This window comes from Mastigoproctus giganteus, chromosome 7 (assembly GCF_048544385.1).
Source record: "Mastigoproctus giganteus isolate SK-2022 chromosome 7, ASM4854438v1, whole genome shotgun sequence".
Taxonomy (NCBI): Eukaryota; Metazoa; Arthropoda; class Arachnida; order Uropygi; family Thelyphonidae; genus Mastigoproctus; species Mastigoproctus giganteus.
In genome coordinates this window covers 79,534,274-79,546,366 of record NC_143581.1, presented here as the reverse complement: position 1 = coordinate 79,546,366, position 12,093 = coordinate 79,534,274, and the positions used below count along the sequence as shown (strand labels likewise).

General features: G+C 38.9%; 1 long non-coding RNA gene across 3 annotated transcripts in view; it reads right to left on the bottom strand.

Moving 5' to 3' along the window:
- The window catches only part of LOC150083016 (uncharacterized), a 256,002-nt gene that overhangs the window by 22,728 nt on the left and 221,181 nt on the right, over positions 1-12,093 (bottom strand). For all 3 annotated transcript variants that reach the window (XR_016547152.1, XR_016547151.1, XR_016547150.1), the window contains exon 3: positions 10,870-11,031. This is a non-coding gene — a long non-coding RNA (uncharacterized LOC150083016). The remainder of the gene's footprint in view (positions 1-10,869; positions 11,032-12,093) is intronic.

Here is a 12,093-nt window from a genome sequence, read left to right as displayed (position 1 = left end):
GGTTTGGCAGACTGCAAGTGAAAATGGCCATCGTTGAGATTAGAATTGAGACCACGTATATTTGTGAAATGAACTAGGAAGTGTTTGGGAGGTTTAGATGTTTTCGCAGATAAGCTTACTCTATTAGTTTGACAATTCATGGTGTATTGAATAGTAATAAAAAGTGAGGGGGGGACATGCTGTATGAAGTAATGAAATTTTTCGATATGGCATACACATGGTAAGAATATACCCAGATCCTTGACATAACGTGGCCTCGACAATGTCCCCTGCATACACACTACTCGTACTCCCTCCAGTCACTATCTGGCAGAGTAGAGGTAGCAAGATTATACACTAGCTGATCCGGAATCCTCCTAAAGAGTTACCAATAGGTTCGTTCCAGTGTACTAACTAGCGGCCGGCCTGCGAATACCGTTTTAGAGCTGTACCCTCGAAATGTAAGGAATATTGGATCTCGCCATGATGTCCATCGTAACCTCAAAAGTCATCAGCCATACTGCATGATGGAAGAGATGGAGAAGGGTTGACCAGAACTTAGCTCTGGAGACTAAACATGGGTTACACCACTTCAAGTCTCCAATAATCAAATGTGGTGGTATTGCACTGGTTGATAAGAGTCATCTACCACCTAGTACTGCCTGGTAACATAGAGGGGCGGTGTTCCTCCATGTGGTGTGGGCACCACACCTCAACCCCTGCTTATGTTGGTTCACACCTGGATGGTCACCCTCAGTGTGCTTGTGCATGGGGGTTATGCCCAGGATTACTAACAGTTCCACTATCGTGAAGAGGATTTGGCTGTCACAGACCGTCCGGACTTCGCCGAAATTGGGTCCACTTGACTTGAGTGTCACCCGAGTATCAGTTCCATCAGCGTTTTAAACTCCCAGGTAGCAAGTACAGCTTGTCACTTTTCGCCCGATAATGCAGAAATGAAGCTAAAGTAACTACAGAATGCCTACTTACACTTTTCGCTCGATGACAAGGAGCAGAGTCGTCCTGAAAGATGCAGCTACTTGGCAGGTTGAATGGTTGGCCAATGGTTGTCTAATGGTTGGCCAATTTGCCTTCCAATATAGCCAGGTATCCATTGGATATTTACGGAACCTTTTTTAAACTGTAGGTGACCTACTTCGCTAGACGAAATGCACCTTCATATCATTTGGCTGGTAGGGAATTTCACTGTAGACACCATACAGTCTGGATTGTATTCTTCACCATGTCTACGGCGAATCGTTTGTCTCCCATCAGAGCCATGCAGGTTGAATTTCTTCTCATCCGAGAAAATAACTGACTTCCACTGCTCGGGGATCCATTTGACATGCTCCTTACACTAAATTAATCGGGCCGTACACCAAATCAATCTGCCATGTAACTCGCCATCCTGACACAAGCAAGGAATGACTGCAACTCTTGCAGAGCGTGCTTATACAGCTGATGCAATATTACGTCGTTATCTACGCGTGTCAGTCTTATCTGATGCAATCTGTAAAAAATATTGCCATATACTTACGTTATTCGGATGACAATCACAATTTTAAAGGGTGATGCACTTTCTTTGAACACCAGTGTATATGGAAAACGCTTTTGGTGCTACTGCATCCACGTTTTTAAATAGAATAATGAAAATGAAATTCGTTTAAAAAGGAACTATTGGGGTAGAAATGGAAATTTTTATAAAACGAACTCATGAAAAAATATAATATTTTATTTTAAAAATGAAGTATGCTCTTATTATTATGATTATTATCTATGCTTGTTACTAACAGGAACGGCGCTCCGGTCCAATCCAATCGCTGCAATTGGTTCTTAAGTAGTGCAGTACCAAAGAAACTTGTTATGAAGGTAGTGAAAAAAGATCTCTGTGCTATCGGAGAAAAACTATTTTTCCCTTTCTAATATAGCAGTTGAGCTTTAAATGCAGAATAGGAAATATAGTATGTTCTTCTATAATTCACAGTAAGATAAAAACACATCGTGATATATCGACCGTCGATATATGGACTGTTAAAAAAAAATATGCAGTTAAAATGTCAGTTAAGTAAAGACTAAAACGAACATTTTGTGGGTGAAATCAGCTCCTGGAAAGTTCCTGAAAATGGTGCACAATTTCCACTGCTAATTTAGTGTTCAGAATATTAGCTATTTCAATCTCAAGTTCTGTGTGCACGTATAAAAGGAACTTGATAAGTAACAATTTATTTAAGCAGCACTTTTCTATTGAAGAGGGACGAACAAAATATCCTATGCCAAAACTAGGAAAACGACAGTGCAGCCATCATTTATACTTTGCCAAGGATTGTTATTATTTAAGTGAATTCCTACCTTTCTTTCTTGTTCGCACAACTACGCAGACAGCTGTTTACAAGTTTGTGTGCTGTGATAAATTAATATACACACATCTCTTTGCTTTTTGGTATTCCTGATTGCGTAAACTCTGTTGTACTTTTTACAACAAACGCGTGACTGATTTCTTTAACGAGAATAATCTTTAATCACAAAATTCAGTTTGGTGGTGGGGGAATGCTTTCTCAACTTCTCAAGGATTACATACGATCCTCCAAAAACATTTTAAGGGGTTTTACTACAGTGATCGTCGTTGTTTGGCCGATAGCGTAATAGATAAGTTACTCTATGTATTAGTACATAAATATCTGTGTATTAGACTAACTGCTTGTGAGTGTTTAGGCGCATATCGTGGTGTAACTTTCTGGCATACAAGTCAACTAGCACGACATCTAACAAAATACAGTGTACGAAATGTGAACTTTTTGTCTCATGAGTTGAAGTTCCATAAAATACACAACTATGTTCTCTGGCCATTTTCCGTAAAGCAGCAATTCATTATCCCGAGAGGCCGGTCTGTTATCTTGTACCTTAGAACGGTTCAGATGTTCCCCTGCACGTGCACGATATCAGCATTAGAACAGAGACTCCCGTCACACGGAGATAAGACAAATGTATTAAATAAAGCGCGAGTTAATTAATCTCCACTTCTGTCCGATACAGTTGATGAAAAGGCGGTCAACGGATGGGGACGTAAGAAGGCAACCTTTCGTTAAATTTTCTACGGAGAGGCCTTGGCCAGGTGGTAGGCGGCAGTCACATGCAGGTGACCGTCTGTTCTGTGCATGTGGGGATGGAAATCTCTTTACAAGGTGATGATGAGCTCTACTTTTAATCAAGTAACTTGAATGCTGGCTTGACGTAAGTTTCAATATTTGCAGCGGGATTGACCTTGGTAGTGTCGCTAACGGAAATGTTTGGAATTGCATGTTAAGTATGTACAACTCTAGTCATGAACGAGAATGACGTTTATAATTGGAGGTCAGTGCACTGCATCGGAAAAGAATTGTCGCTCCTGTTTTGTTCTAGTCATTCTAAACCTTGTAAACCATACTGCCACCCTTCAGTATATGCCTAGAGATAACGTTAGATTTGTGTTCCAGAGTCACACCACATCATCTAGCTTTTTTGCCATTGTTTTTATATACGGTGTTCATTCTGTGGTCTTCTGCATTTAAGAATCCATTACTCGTATCTTCTAGGATACAGTCGGTAAACAAGTGGTAGCAAATAAACAATCGAGACACCTACGGAAAAATGAATATAGGAAAAGCAGTACGAATCCGTTTGGGTGATGAATATCATGTGAGATTACCGAAAGAGCTACAGTGAACTCGGAATTTCAGACTTTATTAACTGTTCTTAATCAAAGTCATGTTTGATATTATTTATCATGCCTTGAGCAATTTGGCCGTGGACTGGATTGATACGTGATGTGAATCTAAAATGGGATCATGATTCAGCACACATTTTTCTTTCTGACATCCACTGCGTAGTTTCCAATTAAAGCCAATTTTGGTCTTGCATACAACCGAGCCATCTCTTTCTTTCCAAATTTTCTGTGCATAATCTTTTTCTTCGAACTTGCAATATAAATCAAAGCACCTAGTACACTGCTCTACAAAATTAACAGAACAAAATATTTTTCATTAATATTTTATTGTGAACAATGTCACTGAAGGCAAATATTTGATATAATAGGCATCCTGGGATGTAAATTTCGAGTATGCAGTAGAAATCTATCTACCACCTTACAGAGCCACATATTATGCAAATTATTCATGCCTATAAAAACACGGGTTGCAACCATATCACTTCATTCCCGTTTTTTGGCTTGCTCAGTGGGATAGCCACATCTCCAGTACCCAGGATGGCAAGTCATCGTCGTTTAGATGATTCTTTGAGATGGCGGGCTGTTGGACGACTTGAAGCCGGGCAGTCGCAGGTGGCCCGACTGCTACGTCAACCAGAACAGACTGCTATCTGGCTCTAACAGCAAGACGCAACCCTACAATGTCCCGTCGTCAACTTCTTTTGAGGTAAAAACATTTTCAACTGGACTGTGTTAAGAAGGCTCAATTCAAGCGGACTCTATGCAAGGAAGCCAGTGGTTTGTATCCCATTAACCTCAAACCACCGCATAGCTCATTGAAACTGATACTATGAACATGTGACGGTGAGACACAGTTCTGTTCTCCGAGGAGTCCCGTTTTAGTCTACAAACAGATTTTAGACGTTATTTCATCTGGAGACAGTGAAGAATGCGGTACCATCTCTCCAACATCATAGAAAAGGACACTTACGGTGGAGGCGGTGTTCTCGTGTGGGGCGAAATAATGATCAGTGGCCGCACCCCGCTTCATGTTTTTGATAAGGGGAACTGTAACTGCGCATAGGTACCGAGAACAGATCCTTGAACCCTATGTGCAACTTTTTAGGGATGCGGTTGACTCAGATTTTTTTTTCATGCACGACAACGCAACTGCTCATAGAGCTCAAGTGGTAAAGGAATATCTTGAAACTGAAGAAATCCAAACTGCTATGGCAAGCACGGTCATCAGACTTAAATCCAATCGAACATGTGCGGGACGCCCTTGGGCGTAGGATTGCGCGCCAACAGCCAACTCCTCTCAGTCTCTTGATGAGCTAAGGTCTGCGCTGGTGGAAGAATGGGATTTGTTGCACAGAATCTTATAAACGCCCAAATATCGAGCATGGTTCACCGCTGTCAGGTCTGTTCAGCCTTTGGAGGGAATCATACGCCGTACTGATGTATGTGACCATATTTTGGAGCATCTCGTCTTAACTTCTGTAATGTTACTTTTTTTTTTTTTGGTAATTCTTATACATCCCCTATAAAATGACCTTTATACTAGTCCGAAGTTTCTCGCTTTCGCCTCATTTCATCATTATTCTATGATGAAATGAGGCGCCACCATACCAAATTTTGTCCCGCTTCATCTCAAGCTGCACAAGTTACGTTCTCTACACGCTCTGTTAATATTATCGAGTAGTGCAATTTTATTGTTTGATACTTAATATGTTGTTTCAGTATTCTTTGTAAGTTAGTTGAAAACTTGTTTGTTCGTGAGATGTGATTTTACCGACTCTGACTTGCACCAAGGCCATGCGAAGGGGAATACAGCGGTTGCGAAACGTTCGGTAATCTCCTGAATGTTTGTTAACTTGTTATGACAGTTATAATCGAAGATGGGGAGGGTTCCCAAATATTTTTCAGTTGAGGACAACTGTTACTAATAATAAAATTCATATAAGGATAATATGGGTGTTCAATTGTAGAACTATTACTAATGTTGAAAGATAAACTATCACCATCACATCTGGTACAGTAACAGCATGTACTACCAAATTGAATGAGGATGAATGCAGCTGTTTCGCACACCATATTAAAAAGAGCAACTTTGAGGGCCTGTTTTTTTTAGCCGCTTTAGTAGTTTACCGCCATACCAAATTCATAATGCATGATATCCTAAATACGAAAAAAAAAAAAAAAAAAAAAAAAAGAAAGAAGCAGCAATATTGTTTTTTTTTTTTTTTTTTTTTTTGACGGGGTGAATTGGCGAATTTTTGGGATATATTGAATTACATTTTGTGATCATAGCCGCATACCGTTTCATCACCAGTAACAATGCAGTTGATGGAATTACAATCCATTACTGCAGCCGACCGGGCGAGCCGGGTGGGTAAAGTGCCTACCTAGCAACCCAAAGGTCGCGGGTTCGATTCTCGCCTCGGGCTTGGATCAAAGTACTGCAAAAACCTTGGGAGGTGCATTATGGCCAAAGAAGCCTATGCGCCAACAACTACCAAAAAAAAAAAAAAAAAAATCCATTACTGCCCTTCTTTTCATCTTCTCGCAAAGTGAACTTTGCGAGAAGATGAAAAGAAGGGCAGTAATGGATTTTTTTCGAAAGTGAACTTTTCGGTCATGATTCAACAAATTTGGTTTAGATTTTGTTGACACTCGACGTGTACCAAGTTTTCCGGTCATAATCTCTAGGCACGATCCAGTCGAATTCCCAGTTTATCAGCATTTCTCGAATGGTTAATCATCGACCAGAACGAGTTTTTCACGCATTCCAAACCATTGTATCACTGTTTGAAGTTAAAGGTTGACTGAAAGTTGGCCAACTTTGACAGATTCTCAAGGTTTGTGGTGGAAATGTTTCTTCCACTAAGAAATTACATTCTTACCCTCGACCCGTGCCATACAGGGTATTGAAGAAATTGGGTACAGTACTGACAGTCGCCTGCCTATTTGGAAGCTACTTATATCAGGGAAAAACAGAAAAATTCGCTTGCAGTGGTGCCGAAAACGTCGTGATTGGACAGCGGAACTATTGAAGAAAGTCATGTGGTCAGACGAATCACAATACACTTTGTTTTGTACTGATAGTATGCAGAGAGCGTGGCGAGAACCTCACGAAGTAGTGGACCCTGCTTGCCTTGTCAAAACAACCCAAGCATCTGGAATGGTGTCATGGTATAGTGAATGTTTTGTTGGCACAGACTGGATCCATTGATACCGGTGGAAGGTTGGATGTCATCTATGCAGTACCTGGATTTTGTATCTGATCTGCTGCACCCTGCAATGTTACACTTTTATCCCGAAGGTGATGGCCACTTTATGGATGACAATGCAACAGCGCATCGTGCAATAATGATTTGGAGAACATGACACGGATTTCCACCATTTTCCCTTGCCCCATTTCTATTGAGAATGTGTAGGATATGTGAGAGAGCTATTCGGCAACGAAGTTCTTTTATCTTAACTTTGTCGCAGTCACGCGATATTTTACTGTTTCATGCCGCGCCTCACACTTGCTGTTATTCGTAACAAAGGCGGCTCGATTCGATACTGAATATAGGTTCGTATTTTTTTGGTCAGCATGAGTATTGAACTTAAATATTGTATTTGGAGAATCTACTCGCCATCAAGTACTGTTTGGAAAAACAAGGTTTTTTTTTTTTTTGGTTTTTTTTTAAAAACCAAATTTAGTTCTGTATGTTTCAATGGTAGAACCTATCAGACATTATTATGAAAGGTTTTGGCAATGGACCCTGCTCGCCTTGTCAAAGAAAGAAAAAAAAAGAATTGATACAGTCTTTGGTTGGGGATCTGACAAGTGCAGAGAAGCTTGAAATGTAATAAATTATCCCAAGACATGCTTGGCATTTTAACAAATCCTCATGACAGTGCTGAGCATAAAACTCATTACAGTGTTGAGCATAAGAGAATATTCAGATAGGTTAAAAAATAAAAGTGAATTCAGATCCTCTCTTTCTGGTGAAGCTTTGGAAATGCCCATGAGACAGCCGAGTCTAAACAGTGCCATTGTTATAAACAAAACTTTGATCCAACATTTCTGAAGAAAGCATAGTATGCAACAGAATCTTTCCTGAAGAAATCACTCAAAGAAATCGTGGTTATCCACAAACAGAAAAATCATAGGTAAGCTAATTTTTGGAAGGAAGCACACCATACTAGTAAATAATTCTGTTGTATTTTAATGTCAAATTTATATGGTGTTAGTGAATTTTAATTTCTAGTACAGTGCGGACTTTAGAAAACTTCCTGCTTTTTACGGAAAAGGCAGGAGGCTTTCCTGTTTTTTTCCGAACATCTGCTTTTGTAATTTGTAACACTATGACATGTAAGAAGCATGGAGTGTGTGTAAATGACTAAATTAAGCAACATACGTGTTGACTCCAAATTGAAGATTGATCTTGATGGAACTGTTTAATTTCACTTTCTTCTAAATATATTTCTTTTAAATCCAGAGAAAGTACGTGGTTATCTCCAGTATTATTGTAGAAGAAGAACACTATTAAACTACCAAACTCATACTGCGTGTTAATGCATCAATCAAGGTTATAGTTGACAAATGTGCGATTCTGTTACCTGAGTACCAGGATAGCTTAACATTTAAAACAAATGAAATAATAAAATTTAAACCAAACTTATGCAATCATTAGGTTGGTGGTTTAATAATATTCGTTTTTCTACAACAAAAACACTTTCTTACAAGAATATTTTTATCGCATCGTTGCATAATACAGATAGTTAAAAGAGTTCATATTGTGTAAAATGAAACTATGTTGCGCTGAACCTTATTGGAAAAGCTAAGAGGGAGAGCGTTATTTGTTGCTTCCTATGCAATCAAGAATGTGGTCCTTTTATATACTAGGCGTTTTATTATTAATTGGCTAAGAAAGTTTTGTATATAGCAAAAAAAAAGTACTTTATAAACAACTAACATTAGCTTTCTAGTACTTAAAAAACATCCCCGAGAAGTTATAAGAAAGATGCCACTTAATATTTTATGTGACTAGAAGATCCCATATAAGAATTAAGGATGTGTCAATATAGAGTTTAGTGGCTTGGCACCCGTTTGAAAAAGAACTGGGTGCTAGTCCCTCTTGGAAAGGAGGAAATAATGTCATTTTCACTAGAATTTCAGATAGCAGGCCTCAAGTGGAAGCGCGGCTTTTTTTCCTTCCCGTAAACAAGCAATCAGTCCTGGACACCAATACTGAAGGAAGGAAGGAAGGAAGGAAGTGGAAAAGTACCACAGTAGCCTTATAAAATTTAGTTCCAATACTGACAGAACTGCCTTCGGGCAGAATATGTATTATATATATATTTTTTTATTTTTCTTTATTTATTAGTTTAATTTGTACTGGGATGCACATCGTAGTAGCGAATTCTGCATTGCTTTCATAAGACTAGGTACAGTCAGGCCGTCATCGTTAACTGTTCTTTTGGATCCCGATTCAGTCAATGGTATGTGGCATCACACGTATAAGAAAGATATTGATTGTAATTTCTAGTGGCTTCCTGATGACGCTAAGCATGGCAAGCACAAGCAAAGAACGGATATTCCCAATTAATACAAGGAAGGATAAACAAGCCATTATTAATTAACTAAGAATTGTATCACTTGCGCTTTAGAAAAGAACTGGGTGCTAGTCCCTCTTGGAAAGGAGGAAATAATTTCATTTTCATTATTTCCTGTGACAACGGAAAATTAACACCTGTGACAACGGTGTTAATTCATAGTTCGAAGATGAGTGGATGAACACCCACGTCCACAACATTCTTTTAAAGCCGATATAAACAATGGGGGCAAAGTTTTAAATTTAACAAAATCTGAAGTATAGAAATAAAGCAAAGGACATTTTCTTTTTATGTATGTTCAGGTTTTTCCTTTCTGAACACTTCTAATAATAGTGAAAACTTATTTCCAACTTTTTTCAGAGTCATCTTGTGTGTCCAGAAAGATCGAGACCTTCTCATTTGCCTTGATAAATCTCCTTCTCAAATGTCATACATTTGTCGACATCTTATGCCACCGGTGCGGGCAGCCTCACGAGGGAGGGGAGAGGTTGCGTGCATGTAGGGATGAAACAGATCGAAATTACTATGTAGGTGATCAGAACTCGTGAGAACGGAAGACAGTCGAACTACTCCTTCACCGACTGTGTGTGATTAGCGGGCGGAACCTAATGGAAGGAATCGAAAGCGTCCTCTATGTACGGTGAGCTTTTGTTTTTAATTTCTCTTTTTTCGATGAAAAAGTTTCCTTTATTGTCAATGAACTGTAAATAACGTTCTGAGTCTAAGGTAGATCTTTCTACCTAAGTGCATCAGAATCCCCGACGGTAACCAACTTTATCTGCATATAATTTTCTCTTTCATTTCTACAGAAGTTTATGAAGGAATAACTTCCCGTTCAAGGCTCGACCTAATATAAGTTGAGACCCTCCCCGATATTTGCGACTCATGCTCTTTTTTTTTTTTTTTTTTTTCAAAATTCTGCACTGTTTGTATTTCATTATAAATAATGAAATATATATACTTACATACCTCCATTACTAAAAAGAAAAAGAAAAAAAGTGAATGTCCCTTTCCTCTTCGTCTCGTTATAGGACTCGTCGGCAGTGTTGATAAACATGGGTAAGCCAACTTATTTTTCCCGACAATTTAGAAACTACGTTAAAAGAACCTCTTCACGCTCTGATACTTATTAGCCTACGTGATAATGCATGTTGTGTCCAACCATGTTATGCGGGATTATTGAATAATGAGAGAATTTCACACGTTGCTGGTCTTGGCACTGGTAGGTATCAGGTATTAGAGGAATAAAAAAAAATGGAACAAAAAAAAAAAAAAAAACATCTACTGATGGTAATTACGAGAAAAGCCAATTAACTCTAGTGGCTCCACCTGACATATCGGAGTCATTGCTATCATTAACTAGGACAAAAGTTAGTAGACTTGAAAAGAATGACGTAAACACCGAAAAACATAATGTCCACGTACGTAGACTTTTTTTGCATCCCGGTTTGATTTCCTTTAGTTTATTCCTAAAAAAAAGATAGCCATTAATTCCGTAATTGTTATATCCAGTGTATTATATGTAATACATGTAACATCCTCGTAGTACAAGGGACAGCGTAAAACAAAGCATACCAGTAATTGGAATGACATTCACTTACCTCATGTCATGAATGTGGGGATGGGGACTCAGAGATCTGTCATGTAAGTTCTTCACGAGGATGTTTGTTGTTCTATCGTCCTCATGAACCTACTTTTTGCTTTTTAGTGAGCTAGAGTACAAAGATAGTCTGCTACTGACGACTTCAGCTGGAATATATATTCTGTGAAACAAACAGATGATAAGGCCATAGTGTAAATCAAGGACCCGTTAGGTACAATAGATCAACATTTATGTATGAGTATATCTAAGAAATTTTGCGAAAAGATGAAAGAACATAAAACAAGCTACAAAACAAAAAAATAAATAAATAAAAAATATATATGTGTATACACACACACACACACACACACACACACACACACACACACACACACACACACACAAAAAGGATCAAAAATTTCGTACCCTGACCTAGATAAAACATCAGTAGGAAGATTCCGTTTTTAATATAAGTTATCGTACATATTCAATAACTAGCATGCTAAATTTCATTCCCATAGGTTATCGTACATACACCAGAGGTGGAGCCCGGAATCAGAGGAAGGACGCTATGGTTGACAAAGTGGAGTATCGAGCAGTGATCAAGTTCGTGCATTTGTAGGATAATAAAGCTCAGGAAATTGACAAAGAAGTGACAGCTGTGTATGAGCAGAATTGTCCATCCTATGACACTGTAAAAAAGTCGAAACGGGAGTTCCAATGCAGTCGTACAAGTGTTTTGGCGGGCCAAGAGAAGGAATGCCATTAACATCCACAGACAGCGAGAAAGTTGCAAAGGTTGAGCAGCTGGTGCTGAATGACAGACGTGTGACAATTCAAATCATTTAATCGTAAATGCAGTGGGAATTAATTGTGGGTCTGCCCACAGCATTTTACATGACCATCTACACATGTCTAAATTCTCAGCACGATGGGTTCTAAGATTGCTGACGCCTTTGCAGAAGCCGTTGCCACCACAAACTTTGTTGCCCAGTGCGGCTTCCAACTACTGCAGCACCCACCTTATTCTTCTGACCTAGCACCGTTCTTCTTGTTTCGAAAAATGAAAAACCATTGCGTGGACACAGTTTTGATTCGTCTCAGGAAGTCATCAATGAAGTGGAATCGTGGTTTCAGGCAAAAAGTGCGGATTCTATGATCAAGGCATTAAAAAACTGATCCATATATGGGAGAAATGTATTACTATACATGGAAAGTACATAGAAAAGGATTAAAGTTCCTG